This window comes from Heterodontus francisci, chromosome 1 (genome assembly GCF_036365525.1).
Source record: "Heterodontus francisci isolate sHetFra1 chromosome 1, sHetFra1.hap1, whole genome shotgun sequence".
In the NCBI taxonomy this organism is placed as follows: Eukaryota; Metazoa; Chordata; class Chondrichthyes; order Heterodontiformes; family Heterodontidae; genus Heterodontus; species Heterodontus francisci.
The window spans coordinates 39,750,796-39,763,330 of NC_090371.1; the positions used below are offsets into that span (position 1 = coordinate 39,750,796).

General features: G+C 41.1%; 1 protein-coding gene across 8 annotated transcripts in view; it reads right to left on the reverse strand.

The window, feature by feature from the left end:
• The window catches only part of ctbp1 (C-terminal binding protein 1), a 365,789-nt gene that overhangs the window by 233,473 nt on the left and 119,781 nt on the right, over positions 1-12,535 (reverse strand). The window lies entirely within an intron of this gene.

A 12,535-nucleotide genomic window follows, 5' to 3' on the forward strand; every position in this document is an offset into this window, starting at 1 on the left:
ACTTCATTTCGTGTTTTGCAGCTCTTAAAAGCTAAAAAATTCAGATCGCTACACTTTTATTAACAATATTCCACCCAAATTTCAAGATCCTCCTTGCCTGAATTACAATACCAAACACAAATGTAGTATGACTAACATACTACATACATTAGCAGTCTTTCATTATGAAATTTTCAAACTGAGAAAAATCTGTATTAGAGTAACATACCCCACTTAACTGTATGCATATGAAATACATAAGCATCAAAATGTTCAGGTACTTTTAGATGTTCTGATCACGATGTTAGTGAGTTTAATCTGCAATTTTTTTATTAACTGTTGGTTTCCAATATTGACAAAGTATTTAAAAGCACACCGTCTGAAAAAAATTGTGAAACTTTAATTTTCAAACAATATAGTGGCATTAAGTAAATTATCTCCTCACTGGTGTCTGATATAACTATAGTGCAAATGCCATACAGCTTTTCCCTTCCTCAAAAAGTTCTATAAAACATTTTTCTTAAATGAAGATTCTTCTATACCTTCAGAAATGTTTATAACCAACATCAAGAAGTAACATAAAATTAAAAGTGGAAAAACAGACCCAGGAAATTGACTTGATATTAAATTTCCTTTTCCTTCTTTTGTTCTGAAATTTTTCCTTCTAAGAAAGAGCTGTGATAGTGCATTGGGAGTCTACAAGTGTTTTCAAGATGCAAGAGCTAGGATTAGCCAAATAGCCTTACTCATCTGTATCTATTGTGAATTCTCATGCATCATATTTAAAGTCCTTATCATTTACTGTCCTAATGCCAATATACTTCACTTAGGCTCAGCACCAAAGAAAGAAAGAACTTGCATTTATATAGTGCTTTTCATGACCTCAGGTCGTCCTGAGTGTATACTGTTGTAACGTAAGAACCTTCCTCAAGCTGAAGGACTATAAACTAAAACATTTGTGGTGGACAACTGATTAAACCATGAACCGTCAGATCTGGATTGACCAGGTTAACAATATTGTGCCTCGCTCTCCTCAGGCAAAAGTGCCGACTGCATCAGGATCATGCTGGAGGGTTGAAAACTACCCTAGGCTTATTTGTCCACATCCAGTCACCTACTTGGTATCAGCCTTGGCTCAGGAGTAGCACCCTCCCTCGAAGTTAGAAGGTTGAGATTTCAAATCCCATTCCAGAGACTTGAGCACATGATCTAGGCTGGCACTTCTGCACAGTATCAAGGGAGTGCAGCACTGTCAGAGGTGCTTTCTTTCAGATGTGGTGTTAAACCAAGGCCCCATCTTGTGCTTCTCCCCTATTAGCTTCGCAAAAACAGCATTCATCCATACCCTCCCCATGAATCTCACAAAGTTGTGCATTTGTACATTAATTGCCCATTAAAACTCGCTAGAGAAAGTTAAGTCTAGTAATTAAGTGTAAGTACCTTTTTAACAAAGTGATAATTGTTAATGACCATCAAACCACCTCTCTGGCCCATAAATTGAACAATTATATGTGCAGAGTCTCATTTCTTCAGGTAGTAAATTGATGTTGGAGATTTTTTAAATATAAAATTTTAAATGTTCGCATTTTTTTCTTACTTTTCCTTTCTGTCTCTTTTCTCTTTCTGAATCCTAGCTTTTATTCCCTCTCTGAATTTTTCTTTCTATAATTGATTTGATGTTGAATTCATCCACTCTAATTTACACCTCCTTCTGTCATTTATTTCTCAATCCTTAAATCTCATTGATTGAGGGGATACACTGTTGACCCAGTCATTCACCAGGAGTCCAGATACCCTGTTGCCCCGTTATGAGCTTGCACTTCCAGCAACTAACAGGGCAAAGAAAATTTGAGCTGAAGGGTACAGAAAAAAGTCTAATTAGCCAGGCACAGTGCGATACTCTACTGCAGTGAATTTTGGTAGGTTTGATGCATGCAAGCGTGACATGAAGGCCCTAAATGTTGACTATCGCACTTGGGAGTCACTAGCTGGTGAAAGAGGGAAATGGCGACACATCCTGTGGACTGGTGAGCACTACCACCATGACCAGTTGCTACAGCAGCTTGGCACCAGGCTCCATCAAAAACAAGAACCCGCAGCTTCACGTGCAGCACTTGTGGCAGAACCTGCCTCTCAAGGATTGGCCTTCACAGGCATCAGCAAAGATGCATCAAAAGAAGACACCCCACCTAAATGGATTGTTTGGTCTGTATCCATCATCTTTCATAGATGGAAGGATGCCGGCCAGAACCAGAACCTGGTTTTATAAACAACAACTGCAGAAATGTTGTGAATGAGGGTAAAAGCTTAGATAATAAAAACAAGAAATGCTGGAGCCACTCAGCAGGTCTGGCGGCATCTGTGGAAAGAGAAGCAGAGTTAACCTTTCGGGTCAGTGACCCTTCTTGGATAGTTGGGAATTTGAAAGTGAGGCAAGATTACATTTTCCACTGAAATTAGAATATGCTATTGTACGTTCCCAATTTCCCTAAATACAACTATATTTTCAGTCCTTAACTGACCATGCGTGTTTACATTTATGGGTGCAATCTCTTATGTCTACTCAATCTGAATTAAGTTACACAAACAAATTTATTTCGGCTCCCCACTAACAAGAGGAATTAGTAATATGCAGTTTATATAAATAGCAGACTTTTTCATTGCATCATAAGTTTACAAAAGGTAACAAATAAGAGTTCCTTGAGAGCACAGTGAATAAATGCCACTTTGCAACTCTCTGAGCTTAACCAGTACATTATGCGGCATGGCACCAACATACAGACGCTAAGAAGGTCCTAGGTTTGTTCCCTGTCTATGCTGAGTTAGCTGATTTCAGCCAAGCAGCAGTAATGAAGTTGATACTATAGTCCACAGCCAGGAGTAAACATCAGTCTTTTACACTCCACATTACCATTCACTGATTTCTGCGAGAAAGTGGTCATTCGATATTCGTTTTATCCACGGCAGTTTCTACCTTGATACAAGTGATTTGTGCATCACAATAAATTCAGATATTACGGGAATATCAGAGAAACATTAGGAAAATGCTATTTTAAAATATATTCATCATCAACAATCAAGCACATGAAAGACTTGAGAGTACAAAAGGCAACTATTTATGATGTCAATGAGGCATGTACATGTGTGCTGCTGCTGCTTTCAGGATGAAAGAGGTTTTTCACTTCAGGGACAGTCAGACTGTATGATTAAATTTAACCTGGATCACCCAATTCCACAGCAAGCATAAACACTGCCACTAAATCAATGTGTCGAAGCATCTGCTTATAGTCTAAGGATTTATAATATTATTTTCAAACCAAATGCATCAAAAGTGAGAGAACTCTGATCTACAAATGACAGCATTATCTATACTATTTATCTCGATGTATTAAACAATTTTGAGTGTCACATTTCAAATGTCGGACTTTAGACATCACTAAAGTGTCGAAAGTGTCAAAAAAAACAGGGAGACAATCATTTCATGTTGCTTTCATCTGACCTAGAGCCAGAAATTTACAAAAACCTCATGATCTTCCCTCAGCAACAGCAATTAACCTGTAACTGCATTAACAATGTTATTTACAATAATTAGTCTTAGTGGCCTTAAATGGACTGCTCTGATTAAATATCATTGCGCCTTAGATGCAGAATAAAGTTCTGTATAATCCAACATAACAAGCATCAGCTGACTTAGAAACCAGAGTGCCAAAGGAGATCTAAATAAGTACTGTGTTCAGTTCTGGGCACTCCTCAGGAAGGGTTCAGTGGCCTCACAGTCGGGGTGCAGCAGAGGTTCAGTCCCCAAAAAATGCTGTTGAGGCTAGGTCAATTGCAAGTTTAAAAACTGAGATTTTGTTGTTCGGCAAGGGCATAAGGGATATAGAACCAAGGCAAACAGATGGAAGCCGAGAGGAGTATAGAAAGTGCAGGGGTGAAGTAAGAAAGGAAATTAGAAAAGCAAAGAGAGGACATGAAAAATTATTGGCAGGTAAAATCAAGAAAACCCAAAGATGTTTTATCAGTACATTAACAGCAAGAGATTAACTAAGAAAAGGGTAGGGCCTGTCAGAGATGTACAAGAGAACTTATGAATGAATGCAGAAGATATGGGCAGGGTACTGAATGAATTTTTTGTCTCTGTCTTCACAAAGGAGAGGGTTGATGCAGACATTATAGTTAAAGAGGAGGAGTGTGAAATATTAGATACAATATGCATAATGAGAGAGGAAGTACGAGAGGTCTGACATCCTTTAAAGTGGATAAATTGCTGGGGCCAGATAGATTGCATCCCAGGTTGTTAAAGGAAGCCAGGGAGGGAATAGTGGATATAATAAAAGTAAAATACTGCAGGTGCTGGAAATCTAAAATAAAAACAGAAAGTGCTGGACATACTCAGCAGGTCTGGCAGCATCTGGGGAGAGAGAAGCAAAGTTAATGTTTCAGGTCTATGACCTTTCATCAGAACTAGGGAACGCTCTGAGGATCATCTTCAAACCCTCACTAGATACCGGGGAGGTACCAAACGATTGGAGGTCTGCGAACGTTGTACCATTGTTTAAAAAGGGTGCAAGGGATAGGCCAAATAATTATAGGCCAGTCAGTCTGACCTCGGTGGTGGGTAAATTATTAGAATCAATTCTGAGGGACAGGATAAACTGCCACTTAAAAAGGCACGGATTAATCAGGGATAGTCAGCATGGATTTGTTAAGGAAAGGTCACGTCTTACTATAATAAAAGCAAAATACTGCAGATGCTGTCAATCTGAAATAAAGCCAAAAAGTGCTAGAAATACTCAGCAGGTCCGGCAGCATCTGTGGAGACAGAAGTGCAGTTAACATTTCAGGTCAGTGACCTTTCATCAGAACTGATGATTTTTATTTTCTATCATATCTTACTAACTTGATTCAGTTTTTTGAGGAAGTAACAAGGAGGATTGATGAGGGTAGTGCAGTGGATGTGGTCTATATGGATTTTAGCAAGGCATTTGACAAGGTCCCACATGGAAGACTGGTCAGTAAAATGAAAGCCCATGGGATACAGGGGAATGTAGCAGGTTGGATCCAAAATTGGCTCAGTGACAGGAAACAAAGGGTAGTAGTTGACGGATGTTTTTGCGAATGGAAAGCGGTTTTCAGTGGCATTCCACAGGGCTCAGTGTTGGGTCCCTTGCTGTTTGTATTAATATTATCATATTAATGATTTGGACTGAAATGTGGGAGGCATGATTGGGAAATTTGCTGATGACACAAAAACTGGCCATGTAATTGATAGTGAAGAGGATAGCTGTAGACTCCAAAATGATATCAATGGTTTGGTTGAGTGGGTGGAAAAGTGGGAAATGGAATTCAATCCAGAAAAGTGTGAGGTAATGCATTTGGAGATGGCAAACAAAGCGAGGGAATACAAAATAAACAGGAGGATACTGAGAGGGGTAGAAGAAGTGAGAGACCTTGGAGTGCATGTCCACAGGTCCCTGAAGGTGGCAGGACAGGTAGATAGAAACATAGAAACATAGCAAATAGGAGCAGGAGTAGGCCATTCGGCCCTTCGAGCCTGCTCCACCATTCATTATGATCATGGCTGATCATCCAACTCACTAACCTGTTCCCGCTTTCGTCCCATATCCTTGGATCCCTTTCAACCCAAGAGCTATATCTAACTCCTTCTTGAAAACATACAATGTTTTGGCCTCAACTGCTTTCTGTGGTAGCGAATTCCACAGGTTCACCACTCTCTGGGTGAAGAAATTTCTCCTCATCTCAGTCCTGAAAGGTTTACCCCGTATCCTGAGACTGTGACCCCTGGTTCTGGACTCCCCCACCATCGGGAACATCCTTTCTGCATCTACCCTGTCAAGTCCTGTTAGAAATTTATAGGTTTCTATGAGATCCCCCCTCACTCTTCTGAACTCCAGCGAATATAATCCTTACCAACTCAATCGCTCCTCATACGTCAGACCCGCCATCCCAGGAATCAGTCTGGTAAACCTTCACTGCACTCCCTCTAAAGTAAGAATATCCTTCCTCAAACAAGGAGACCAAAACTGCACACAATATTCCACGTGTGGCCTCACCAAGGCCCTGTATAATTACAGCAAGACATCCCTGTTCCTGTACTCGAATCCTCTCACTATGAAGACCAACATACCATTTGCCTTTTTTACAGCCTGTTGCACCTGCATACATACCTTCAGCGACTGGTGTACGAGAACACCCAGGTCACGTTGCATATTCCCCTCTCTGTTTATAGTGGTTCAGATAGAACAAAGAACAGTACAGCACAGGAACAGGCCACTCGGCCCTCCAAGCCTGCGCCGATCTTGATGCCTGCCTAAACTAAAACCTTCTGCACTTCCGGGGACCGTATCCCTCTATTCCCATCCTATTCACGTATTTGTCAAGATGCCTCTTAAACGTCGCTATTGTACCTGCTTCCACCACCTCCCCCGGCAGCAAGTTCCAGGCACTCACCACCCTCTGTGTAAAGATCTTGCCTCGCACATCCACTCTAAACTTTGCCCTTCTCACCTTAAACCTATGTCCCCTAGTAACTGACTCTTCCACCCTGGGAAAAAGCTTCTGACTATCCACTCTGTCCATGCCGCTCATAACTTTGTTAACCTTTATCGTGTCGCCCCTCCACCTCTGTCATTCCAGTGAAAACAATCCGAGTTTATCCAACCTCTCCTCATAGCTAATGCCCTTCAGACCAGGCAACTTCCTGGTAAACCTCTTCTGTACCCTCTCCAAAGCCTCCACGTCCTTCTGGTAGTGTGGCGACCAGAATTGCACGCAATATTCTAAGTGTGGCCTAACTAAGGTTCTGTACAGCTGCAGCATGACTTGCCAATTTTTATATTCTATGCCCCGACCGATGAAGGCAAGCATGCTGTATGCCTTCTTGACTACCTTATCCACCTGCCTTGCCACTTTCAGTGACCTGTGGACCTGCACGCCCAGATCTCTCTGCCTGTCAATACTCCTAAGGGTTCTGCCATTTATTGTATACTGTATAATAATCTGCCTTCCTGTTTTTGCTACCAAAGTGGATAACCTCACACTTATCCACATTATACTGCATCTGCCATGCATCTGCCCACTCACTCAACTTGTCCAAATCACCCTGAAGCCTCTCTGCATCCTCCTCACAACTCAGCCTCCCAGTTTTGTGTCATCTGCAAATTTGGAGGTATTACATTTAGTTTCCTCATCTAAATCATTAATATATATTGTGAATAGCTGGGGTCCTAGCACCGATCCCAGCGGTACTCCACTAGTCGCTGCCTGCCATTCGGAAAAAGACCCATTTATCCCTACTCTTTGTTTCCTGTCCGCCAACCAATTTTCTATCCGTCGCAATACACTATCCCCAATCCCATGTGCTTTAATTTTACACGCTAATCTCTTGTGTGGGACTTTGTCGAAAGCCTTCTGAAAGTCCAAATAAACCACATCCACTGGCTCCCCCTCATCAACTCTACTAGTTACAACCTCTAAGAATTCTAGTAGATTTGTCAAGCATGATTTCCCTTTTGTAAATCCATGCTGACTCTGTCCGATTCTACCACTGTTCTCCAAGTGCTCTGCTATAAAATCTTTTATAATGGACTCTAGAATTTTCCCCACTACCGACGTCAGGCTGACTGGTCTATAATTCCCTGCTTTCTCTCTACCTCCCTTTTCAAATAGTGGGGTTACATTAGCTACCCTCCAATCTGTAGGAACTGTTGCAGAGTCTGTAGAATCTTGGAAGATGACCACCAATGCATCCACTATTTCTCGGGCCACTTCCTTAAGTACTCTGGGATGCAGACTATCAGGCCCTGGGGATTTATCGGCCTTCAATCCCAATTTCCCCAACACCATTTCTCTACTAATACTGATTTCCTTCAGTTCCTCCCTCTCACTAAACCCTGTGTTCCCCAACATTTCTGGTATGATATTTGTGTCCTCCTTTGTGAAGACAGAACCAAAGTATGCATTTAATTGGTCAGCCATTTCTTTGTTCCCCATAATAAATTCCCCTGTTTCTGACTGTAAGGGACCCACATTTGTCTTCACTAATCTTTTTCTCTTCACATACCTATAGAAACTTTTACACTCAGTTTTTATGTTCCCCGCAAACTTGCTCTCGTACTCTATTTTCCCCTTGTTAATCAATCCCTTGGTCCTCTTTTGCTGAATTCTAAACTGCTCCCAATCCTCAGGTCTGTTGTTTTTTCTGGTGTCTTTGTATGCCTCTTCCTTGGATCTAATGCTATTTCTAATTTCTCTTGTAAGCCATGGCTTGGCTACTTTCCCGTTTTATTTTTGTGCCAGACAGGAATAAACAATTGTTGCAGTTCATCCATGCGCTCTTTGAATGTTTGCCATTGCCTTTCCACCATCGCCCCTTTAAGAAACGTTTCCCAATCCATCACAGCCAACTCGCGCCTCATACCTTCGTAGTTTCCTTTACTAAGATTCAGGACCCTAGTCTCAGAATCAACTACGTCACTCTCCATCTTGATGAAGAATTCTGTGTTTTGGTCGCTCATCCCCAAGGGGTCTCGCACAACTAGATTGTCAATTATTCCTCTCTCATTACATAATACCCAGTCTAGGATGGCCTGTTCTCCAGTTGGTCCCTCAACGTATTGGTTCAGAAAACCATCCCATATACACTACAAGAATTCCTCCTCTACAGTATTGAGACTAATTTGATTTGCCCAATCTATATGCAGATGAAAGTCACCCATAATTACAGAAGTTCCTTTATCGCATACATCTCTAATTTCCTGTTTAATGCCATTCCCAACATCACCACAACAGTATGGGGTCTATATACAACGCCCACTCATGGTGAATAGATTGGTGAAGAAGGCATATGGAATGCTTTCCTTTCTTGGCCAAGGTATAGAATACAAAAGCAGGGATGTAATGTTGGAACTGTATAAAACGCTGGTTAGGCCACAGCTGGAGTATTGCATACAGTTCTGGTCACCGCATTACAGGAAGGACATAATTGCTCTGGAGATAATACAGAGGTGATTTATAAGAATATTGCCAGGACTTGAAAGTTACAGCTATGAGGAAAGATTGGGTAGGTTAGGGTTGTTGTCCTTAGAACAGAGGAGGCTGAGGGGTGACTTAATTGAGGTGTACAAAATTATGTGGGGCTTCGATAGAGTAATCAGGAAGGACCTGTTTCCCCTAGCGGAGAGGTCAATTACCAGGGGGCATAGATTTAAGGCGATTGGTAGAACAATTAGAGGGGACATGAGGAAAAACTTTTTCACCCAGAGGGTGGTGAGTGTCTGGAATTCACTGCCAGGAATAGTGATGGAGGAAGAAAGTCTCAATTCTTTTAAAATGTACCTGGATATGCACCTGAAGTGCTGTAACCTGCAGGGCTATGGACCAAGTGCTGGAAGGTGGGATTAGATTGGGTGTCCAGTTTTTTCGGCTGGCACAGACATGGGCTGAATGGCCTCCTTCTGTGCCATAATTTTTCTATGGTTCTATGGAGTTGAAGTGCAGATCAGCCAGTCTAACTGAATGGCAGAACAAGCTCGAGGGGTTGAATGGCCGACTCCTATTCCTAACCCATTCTGTAGATTATGATAATCCGCCTAATACATGGCTAAGTCTACTGTTATAAATAGCTTTATTAATTGGGAATACTGGTTTCAAACAAAGGAGGTGAAATTGGTCTTTGCCAACGGTGCAAAATGCACCCATAGCAAATTGGCAGCCTGTTTTGCACTACGTTTGGGTTTCTTTTCCATTTAAGTCAATTGAAAAGAAGAACGAGCACAGTGTAAAGGCAATCTTTGAGCTACGGACAAAAAACAATTTCACCCCTAAAGAGTCTTAGAACTGCAGAGATCATTTCCAAAAACCCTACATATGAAATCCTTTCCTTTAATCGCCGAGGTATAGAATATAGGAGCAGGGAGGTTATGCTGGAACTGTATAACTCATTGGTTAGGCCACAACTTGAGTACTGTGTGCAGTTCTGATCCCCTCATTACAGAAAGGATATAATTGTACCAGAGAGGGTACAGAGGAGATTTATGAGGATGTTGCCAGGACTGGAAAACTGCAGCTATGAGGAAAGATTGGATAGGCTGGAGTTGTTCTCCTTGAAACAGAGGAGGCTGAGGCGAGATGTGATTGAGATGTACAAGATTGTGAGGGACCTGGATAGAGTGGATGGGAAGGGCCTTTACCTTAGCCGAGAGGTCAGTGACTAGGAGGCGTAGATTTAAAGTGATTAGTAGAAGGATTAGAGGGGAGATGAGGAAACATTTTTTCACCCAGAGGCTGGTGGGGGTCTGGAACTCACTGCCTGAAAGGGTGGTAGAGGCAGAAAACCTCATCTCATTTGTAAGGTGCCTGGATATGCACCTGAAGTGCCATCACCTGCAGGCCTATGGACCAAATGCTGGAAAGTGGGATTAGGCTGGGTGGCTCATTTTTTATTCAAGCCAGCGCAGACATGATGGACCAGGTGGCCTCTTTCTGTGCTGTAAACTTTCTATGATTCTATGCAATCTTGAAAACAAAACAAGAGCATAAGTAAAAACACTTGCGTGACATAAAGCTACCATAAACTTAAGGTTTGGATTTGCAGCAAAAGTACTTGAATATAAACATGCATTGAATAAAATCTTGTCAGCTTGCATAGAGGAGCTGAAAAGAAAGAATGAGTGTATCATGAGCATACTGTCCACAAGGAAATAATCTATGGGATTGAATTTGTGTGAATACTCTCCCTATCATCTACTGTATCTTCAGTAGAAGATCCGTGGAAATCCTACTGAAACAGCCTATATCTCTATTCAATAAAAGCAAATGACAACAGGTTTGAATATCTGCTTGGGTCAGTTGTTCGCACTTTTTTTCCAGGTTAAAAGGTGTAGATTCATCCAGGATGTGGGTACATAATGTAATATGGCAATTTAATAATTCATCGCAGAACTGAAGGAATGCTGCATGGTGCTGTCCTTCCCAGCTTTTCAGATGAGAAAATAACTTGATGCCCTGCCTAATTATTCCACTGCTTTACACGGTTGTTAAAGCTTTCACAGCACTATTTGAAGAATACCCAGTGTGCTAGCCAACATTCCTCCCTCAACCACAAGTAACTATTTTGATAGGTAAAGCCTATGCCTTTTAATTTGAATTTCCCTAATTTGAATTATTCAATAACTCAAAATAGTTTGTGCACAAATTTGGTAAATGCTGTTTTAGTTAAATTGCTTAATTTAAATCACTGAAGAAAATGACGACTATCAGCAGTAGACTGTATTTGCAAAGGAAGAATATGAAAGGATAGAAAATGGAGCACATAGATGGGATTACAGTAGAAAGCTCCAGTTGAAAGACTGGCACAGGCACAGTGAGTGAAATGTAATTGATTGGCAGTTATTTTACAATACAATGAACCAAAAACAGATTAACTAGTTATTCATCTCAATGTTGTTTGTGAAATCTTTTTGTATGCAAAATGGCTGCATGTTCACCAACATAACAATGACTACATTTCAAAACAATTCATTGTATGTTAAGTGCTTTGGGTGGTTAGGGAACATAATAAGATGCTATAATGTATGCAAGTTCTATTTTATCACTGAGAACAGTAAAATCTGTACAATATATTAGCCCAGTATTGTTTTTTTTTGAAAGAACTGCCTTATCAAATGAACCTAATGAGCAAAACCAGGCAATAAAAAACCTTGATGATAACTAATTTCTTAAAATACAATAAGACACTATTTCTTTTCTCTGTGCTGTAAATGCTCCTTTATTATCAGCAACCTATTCACCAGCTTAAACATGCACTCCCTCCACCACCGGCGCACCCTGGCTGCAGTGTGTACTATTTACAAGCTGCACTGCAGCAACTTATCAAGGCTTCTTCGACAGCACCTCCCAAACCCACAATCTCTACCACCTAGAAGGGCAAAGGGCAACAGACACACGGGAACACCACCACCTGCAATTGCCCCCAAGTCACACGCCATCCTGAATTGGAACTATATCGCTTTTCGTTCATCAAGGTCAAAATTCTGGAAATCCCTGCCGAACAACACTGTGGGAGTACCTTCGCCACACGGACTGTAGCCGTTCAGGAAGGCGGCACACCACCAGCTTCTCAAGGGCAAGTTGCGATGGGGAATAAATGCTAGCCTTGCCAGCGACACTCATATCCCAAGAATTATTTTTTGTTTAACAACTGCACTTCAACCTAATTTTCCTTGCTACTGACATTTGTACCTAAGTTCATTCAGATTTACTCCACATTTCTGACTTGGAGGTGCATTTTTTTTCTTTTCACACATGCTGGAGTATAAACAATACAATAACATAGACATGCATGCCTAAAATGCATCTGTGAACATATCTTATATATGCACCCAACGCACAATATACAAGAGTGCTTGCACTCATTAATGTTGCTGTTATGGGTAACATGAGTCAATATGAACAACAATGAAGAATGGAAATCTCATATCATATGATACAGTGTTTTAAAGATTGTATTTTATGTAATAAACACATTGGGCTTAAA